The 8,056-nt window shown below is 40.8% G+C and overlaps 1 long non-coding RNA gene across 1 annotated transcript; it reads right to left on the reverse strand.

The window, feature by feature from the left end:
• Positions 1-3,288: 3,288 nt before the first annotated feature.
• Positions 3,289-7,178, reverse strand: LOC145420417 (uncharacterized). Its single transcript, XR_013901718.1, has 4 exons — positions 7,068-7,178; positions 3,939-4,028; positions 3,813-3,841; positions 3,289-3,529 (listed from the first exon to the last, which is right to left on the reverse strand). It is a non-coding gene; the product is annotated as an uncharacterized LOC145420417 (long non-coding RNA).
• Between the last annotated feature and the right edge of the window lie 878 nt (positions 7,179-8,056).

An 8,056-nucleotide genomic window follows, 5' to 3' on the forward strand; every position in this document is an offset into this window, starting at 1 on the left:
TTTAATATTGTGTGAGTATAAGTTGGAATCATCTGATAGGAACAGTGAGAGGAGATGAATTTGTTTGTTATTTAGACAAATGTCAGCAGTCAGTACAAACAGAGGAGCTTAAACTAGTAGAGTCAATGTTTTATATGGAGATGAAAGAACAGGAAGTTATACTGGGGAGAATAATAGAAGCACACTTGTACTGTGGTCAGCACTGCAATGCTGTGGTGTGTGTGAGGTGTCAGAGAGAGACAGCACTACAAAACACAATGATAGTCATCACAGCTAAAGTGTAACACATAATGTTAATGGTTTAATGTGGAGCAACAAAACGTGGCTCCTCATCCCAGCTGAACAAGCGAGGGAGAGAGAGCGAGAGGGAGAGTGAGGAAGGCACCTTTTGATAGGATGAACCTCGTACACTATGTGCACATCTGTGCCACATCAGTAATCACTCAGTCTACATTAAGGTTCAGTCTTCCCTGGGTGACTGTGATGAGGACGTGGTCAGTCTGTCCAGTTCTTGTCACCAGCCTGTCAGAGTGTTATTTTCCTGAGAGAGAACAAAGGACGCGATCCTAAGCGACGGCCTCGAGGGAAACGAGCCGGCATCAGGAACAGGCTATGGGCTCGCGCACACCGCGCACCCATGCCCAGTATCCTGCTAGCCAATGTTCAATCCATCGAGAACAAGCTTGATGACCTCAGAGCCAGAATCAAGTTCCAGAGAGACATTCGGGACTGCAACCTCCTCTGCTTCACCGAGACTTGGCTGAACCCAGCGATTCCAGACCACGCCGTGCAGCCGGTGGGGTTCTTTTCGGTTTACCACATGGACAGGACAATGGAGTCGGGGAAGAAAAGAGGTGGTGGAGTGTGCTTGATGGTGAACAACAGATGGTGCGACAGCACAAACATCTCCCCACTCACACGCTCTTGCTCGCCCAATCTGGAACTTTTGATCGTTAAATGTCGCCCTTTCTATCTCCCTCGGGAATTCACTGCGGTCATTGCCTGCACTGTTTACATTCCGCCTCACGCGGACTCGGACACTGCCTTATATGAGCTACATGAGGCTCTCACACATCAACAAACACTTCACCAAGATGCCGCACTCATTGTTATGGGAGATTTTAACAGAGTGAATCTCAACGGACATTTCACAACCTTCACCAGCACATCAACTGCCCCACCCGGGGCACTAGGACATTAGACCACTGCTACACCCCGTTCAAGAACTGTTACAAGGCTCAGCCCCTGCCGGCATTTGGAAAATCGGACCATGCCGCCATCTTCCTCATGCCTGCTTACAAACAAAGGCTAAAGCAGCAACCACCAATCAGGAGGGAGGTCGCTCGCTGGACGGACCAATCAGTGGCCGCGCTGCAGGACGCACTGGATGACGCAGACTGGGACATGTTTCGGCGCAACTCTGATGACATCAACATGTTTACGGAAGCGGTTGTGGGATTTATCGGGAAACTAGCGGACAGCAGAAAGAACTATCATCCGAACGTTTCCCAACCCGAAGCCGAGGGTGGATAAAAACATCCGCGACGCTCTGAGATCACGCACTGCTGCCTACAATGAAGGGCTCGTCTCCGGTAATATGGACCTATACAAGGCTGCGTCTTACAACGTGCGCAGTGCGGTCAGAAAGGCAAAGCGGAGCTATGGGGAAAAACTAGAGTCACAGCTATGACAGTGCGACTCTCGGAGCCTGTGGAAAGGACTGCGGACTATAACGGACTATAGACGACCAGCTTCTTCAATGATGAATGCCGATGCTTCACTGGCTGATGAGCTGAACACGTTTTATGCTCGCTTCGATGCCGCAGCAATTAAAACAACAAACAAGTGAAGAAAATGCATTCATCATCACAGAGCATGCCGTGAGGAACACCTTCAGGAGGGTGAACACCAGGAAGGCAGCAGGACCAGATGCAATCCCTGGCCGGGTACTGAGAGCCTGCGCTGACCAGCTAGCACCGGTGTTCACAGAGATCTTCAACCTCTCCCTGGCCCAAGCTGTGGTTCCCACGTGCTTCAAACAGTCCATTATTGTCCCTGTTCCAAAGAAACAACAGCCCACTTGCCACAATGACTACCGTCCAGTAGCACTGACTTCAATTGTGATGAAGTGTTTTGAAAGACTGATGAGAGATCACATCACTTCTTCACTTCCTGCCACCATCGACTCACTTCAGTTTGCTTACCGGACTAATCGTTCCACAGACGGTGCCATATCTCACCTGCTCCACACATCCCTGAGTCACCTGGACACTGGCAGAGTGAATTATGTTAGGATGCTGTTCGTGGACTACAGTTCAGCATTCAACACAATAATTCCCTCTAAGCTTTTCACCAAGTTGACGGATCTAGGACTCAGCCCATCACTGTGTCAGTGGATCCTCAACTTCCTCACAGACAGACCCCAATCAGTGAGGGTGGGAAAACAAGTCTCCCCCTCCATCTCACTCAGCACTGGAGCGCCTCAGGGCTGTGTTTTAAGCCCCCTGCTGTACTCACTGTACACTTATGACTGTGTAGCCACATCAGACACCTCCTCCATTGTCAAGTTTGCTGACGACACTGTTGTTGTGGGCCTGATGTCTGACAACATCGAGACCGCCTACCTGGAGGAGATTAGGGACCTGGAGACCTGGTGCCAGGAGAATAACCTCCTCCTAAACATCAGCAAGACTAAGGAGCTGATCGTGGACTTCACTACAAAGCAGGCGAGGAATTACAAGCTTTTTTTACCCATTTATTAGTAAATTGATTCTACCTCTCTGGTCAAAAACATACATAAAAATACACTACACATACATTATAATATTTTATACATAAATGCGCACTGGTTTATTTCCTTAACACGTGGAGGTAGGACCTTCCCAACCTATTTTAAGATTGTGTTGTACATTAATTTGAAGATTTTTCTTTCTTTATTGTGTTTACAAATATCAAGAAGTAACAAGAAAAGAGAGAACACACCCTGTATATGTTTAAACAGGACTGTTTATGATATAACACAAAAGCTGTCAGCTGAGCTCCGTAGAGTGAGCAATCATGATGAAACAGTTGTACATTCAAGCTGCTCTTCAAACTTTTGTCCACCAGATGTCACCAAAGACGACTGTGTGCACTTCAGAAAGCTTCATTTAGACGTCACTGCCACCTGTTTTTCTCCTGATCTGTTTCTCTGACTTGTCACCTCTTGAGCAGTTTGCTTAAAGGGTTTTATTGGCTGAGTGGATTGTTCTGTGATTCCTCTGTGTACATACATCTATTATCATGAAAAAGGAATAAATGATTATTTGAAGTTATTTTTCTTAATAGTTGAAGCTAAGTGCACAAAGAAAAGGATTTTGCTCCTACATATGAGATAAAATCAAAAAGTAAATGTCAGGAAATATTAAAGATATGATTCATTTTCGTGATGAGTTGATGTTGAAGTTGTTGATCAGTGGAGTCTGACAGAAGCAGGAGAGTCTGCAGTGTTTTCATAGTTCACTGCGTCACCATCTTCATCGTTATGCACCTGTTTAAAACAATACTACACACTTTAGATTCACTCTTTGAAATGCTACTTTTGATGAGCTCTCTGATGGTTTATCTTATTATTAATTATTTATTATTTAGTCTCAAAGTTCTCCACATTTCTCAATAAACAATAACAGTAACAAGAAAGGTTATAAGTGTTTCTGCAACCTGGTTAAAACTGTGTATTCTGTTTTCTTTCATTCGTACATCCACAGTTAAAAAAGAATAAATATCACTAACGTGTTGTTTGCTCTGTGAAGTTATAACAGAGTTAAACTCACAGTGTTTCCTTCCATCTGTGTTTTTATTCCTGAAATGACAAAAATCACAAAAGAGAGCTGAAATAATTAACCTGCAAGTTTATCAAAGCTTTTCTTGTATAAACGTTTCATCTGTGAAGTTCTCACCTTTGGTTTTTGTCCACATGTTGACTGTAACAGCAGATATTAGGAGTGATGCTAAACCCACAGACACGATGATGCATCTGGACAGAAAACCTAAAAACAATGAAACCATTTAGATTTCAGTTTTTTGTTCTGTGAAAAGAATAAATGTTGTGATGAAAACATTCAGTTTTGATATTTTTGTTATTAGATTAAAATATTAAGCCTGCTCTTAGGACCGATAATCAAATACATAAATAAGTTAAATGTGTTTACAAGGCACTGAAAAATATTTTTATTTGCATTTAGTTTCTTTTTTAATTTTTATTTCTTTCTTTTTTGTTTCATTTATCTCAAATTGTTTGTCATGAAACAAAAATATAAAGATGCTGAAAAAGTGATGTTGATGAAGCTTCAGAGAACTAGAGTGATAATCAATTTTTGTAGAGACAAATCTGCCTCAGTGGTTTCTGGCTGTGACTTTGTGAGATCACTTGCAAAGAGAGTGCTGCACCAAAAACCTCCTGCTGATTTCTTTGGTCACTCACAGTTTTCATAAAGACAAACAGAAGCAAGCATTTGCAGACATGTCTGCATCTTCTATGGAAACTATGGCCAACTGTGTTAACCTGCTAGTGACCAAAGCAATCACAATGAGGTTTTTCAGCATAGCACCGCAGACCTCTTTGCAACCAGGTACACCTTGAAGCTGTGAACACACATTTTCCTGTAGTGACCTCTTCCTGTCAGCGCTCACAGCAGGGGCGGAGCGTGGGGGTGGCTTACTGGGCTTAAGCCCGGGTTGTTTTGTCAGAAGCCCGGGGTCTTTTGGAGTGTAATTTTTTCATAGTTAGATGCCTGGCTGACAACTGTATAAAACAAAAAGTACACACAATATTCGAAGCACATAGTGCACACTGTGGGAATTTACGACTGTGCGTGAATCCCCCCTGATATTGGTATGATCCGAGCTCAGGCACTAAGCGACTGAGCGAGGGGGCGGGGCAGCTGCCGCCTGTGAGTGCGCTGTTGGAGAAACGGAGCCAGCCATACTAGGAGAGCTTAAGTTTGACCAGGTACCAAAGCAAACCATTCATACCGTACAAATAATGTAAATATGACGGTGAATCACGAAAGATTGATATCAAACTGATCACTTGACCAATATTACGTTACTTGCTCTTCAAGTGAATCAACAAATGGCGAAATGAAAAGCCAAACAAATGCTATTTTTTTTAATAGAGTCTTATCTTACGTGTGTTTATTTCATATTTTCAGTTCTTACCCTCCCCGACTAAATCGGTTTCAGTTATGTACTGAAATATAAGAATGGACATTAGAGGGTTCTTTCAAAGAAAAAACTCAGGTAAATGTTATTTTATATATTATGCTTTGTATGTTGTTCAGTATATTTCTATGCAAAACAAGAGGGATTTCAGTACACAGCAGGATATTCACATTTGTAACCAGATATTTACACTTTAGGGAGAAAACATAAAACATTTTTACTGTACAACATCAATTTAGAGTAAACTTTTGTTTTAGATAAATATTGAAATATCTTTTGAATTAGTTAAATGTCAGAATAAAGAGAGACAGAGCTGTCTGTTTTTTTATCACTTTGATCAAATTTAGGAGCACATATACACTAAGTTTATTGTTAATTAATAAGAAAACTGCAGGCGATTCTGAGCTGAAGAATCTTCTGATAGGTTAGTAGAGTCCATGTGAGTAAATTGGTGGCACAGCTGTGGGTGCATATAAGGCAAAACACAGAGCCTGTTTCTTTGAAATGGGAAAATTAAGAGATATCAACCAAAACACCAGGAAAAGAACTGTGGAGCTCCATAAGTGTGGCTCAAGTTTGAATACAATTTGGTGCCATTTGCAATTAAGAAATACAGATAGTTTCTCTCTTTACTCTTCAATTTAACAAATATGTTTTTTATATTTATCAATCTAAAAAAATAAACATTTAGTCTGATTTGATGTTACAATTAAAAAAGTGTTTGTGTTTTGATCTGAAGAGTACATAAATATCTGGTTTCAACTGTATATTTGATGATTGTCAGCACAAAGAGAAGAACAGAGAGGGAGAGAGAGGAACAGAGAGGGAGATGGAGAACAAGGACAGAACAGAGATGGAACAAGAGCAGGTGAGACACACATGTTAGTCAAATGGTTGTTTACCAAAAGTATCACCGTATCATAGGTACTCATGTATCTCGTACCTAGTGTTTCTTTTTAGGTTTGCTATTTTTCAAATTCTATATTTTTTAAGTTTTGCATGCTTGTTTGCACAACAAGGCTAAATAATTATATAAACTTTTCTCAATCTAAATAGTGGACTTTGGTAGAATTAAAAAAATAAGTGTAGTGCAGGTCTATGATGATTTTTAGCGCTACTATCATCTAGTTCTGATTCTGGTTCTGTCTTGGTTAAATCCTAAGTAGTCCTGATTTTGAACTGTTGCAGTCCTGTTTTAATTCCGGATCAGTTCTGGGTCTGGTTGAATTGGGGTTTAGTCCTCGTGTCTTGATACAGCCCCGACTTTGTTCTGCCTTGCTGCTTAATTAAAAAACTAGTTTAAGGTGTCCTGCACATGTGATATATATTTTTCCCTATATGAAGTCATTCTTTTTTGAACAAAACTCAAAACAGAGCCTATTAATCTTTCAGTCATTTCCCACATGCATACTACCCTTTAGGGCTAAGCCCCAGGTGTTTCAAATGTCTGGCTCCGCCTCTGGCTCACAGTCTGCAGGCCTGTGTGAAAGAGCTCTAACTAAATGTCCACCCAAAGCCCAGAGTCAACCTGACATTCAGACTTTAAGTTTTAAAATCACAACTGTCACTGAATGTCTCCACCCAAGTGTCAGTCAGATATTCAGATATTTGTTGTTGATTTAGTCTCTGTGACATCTTCACCTAAAGAAATGTAATTACAAAATCAAATAAAGAATGATTGTAAGAAAAAAATAAACACCAAGCTGTTTTTAAAAGAATAGATAATGTGGAGAGGTGCAATATGTAACAATCAAACCAGTCAAAGCATCACTGTGAGGGGATTTGAACACATTCTTAACAGTTTATTGCTCGACAACTTGAATTTAAAGGGTCTGAACAATAAAGCAAATTTCAGATGTCACTACCTTGTGAGGATTTTTTTGATTCTAGAGAAGATTTTGTTTTTCTCATTGTTGTTGTTCTCATTGTTCTTGTTGTTGAGGCGAATTTTGCAGTCGTTGATTTTGTGTTTTCACCTAAAGAAAGAAATGAAATAACAAAACAAAACAAACAAAAAAAGAGCGCTGTTATAATTAATAATCATGTGAGTTAAACACGTCTGCTCATCACTGTGAAGTGATCTGAACATAATCTCACCTGTTTTCTCACCTGAGGACTTGAGTTTGAAGGGAAACAGTTGTTCTTCTTTAGTGTAACCATCTGTCACTTTGCACTTCAATGAATTATAAAACTGTAACTTCTGATCACGGTGAGATCTTTTAAATGTCACAGTCACAGAGCAGGAACCTGGTTTGATCTCCACGTCTGATGTTTTCTTTTCACCCTCATGCAGCCACTCCACTGTGTGTCTACAGTGTTCATGTGTCAGCACAGAGCAGTTCACAATGACTTTATTGTTGTTCTCATGTTCAGTCACTGGTGAAGATGGAGATATGGAAAGAGAAAAACAACAGAGCATCATCACTGTAATAAATACTGCTGTAATATTTCAGTTTGTTCCAAGTTTGAACTAAAAACATGATGTAAATACTCACTGTTAATAACAGACAGATCAACTGTAAAGTCTGGACCTTCTTCTTGTCCTCCTCTTGTTTTGTACTGTCTGCAGGTGTAACGACCAACATCCTCAGCTTGTACCTTCTTTATAAGCAGAGAACAGTTCGCTGTAACACTCAGTCTGGTGTATTCAGCTTTAACATTTTCATTAATCTGTCCATGAACAACCAGCTCTACTGCTGGTGTCTGTCTTGAATCAGTGAACATCCAGTTAGTATAGCTGCAGTCATGTTGACCATCTATCACATTTTTACAAGACAAAGTGATGTCATGTCCAGCTCTGGCAGCTCTGAAGGAGAACAAAGTCTGTCCTGTTGTTTCTGCTGAGGACAGGAGA

Source organism: Astatotilapia calliptera, chromosome 15, assembly GCF_964374335.1.
Source record: "Astatotilapia calliptera chromosome 15, fAstCal68.1, whole genome shotgun sequence".
NCBI lineage: Eukaryota > Metazoa > Chordata > Actinopteri > Cichliformes > Cichlidae > Astatotilapia > Astatotilapia calliptera.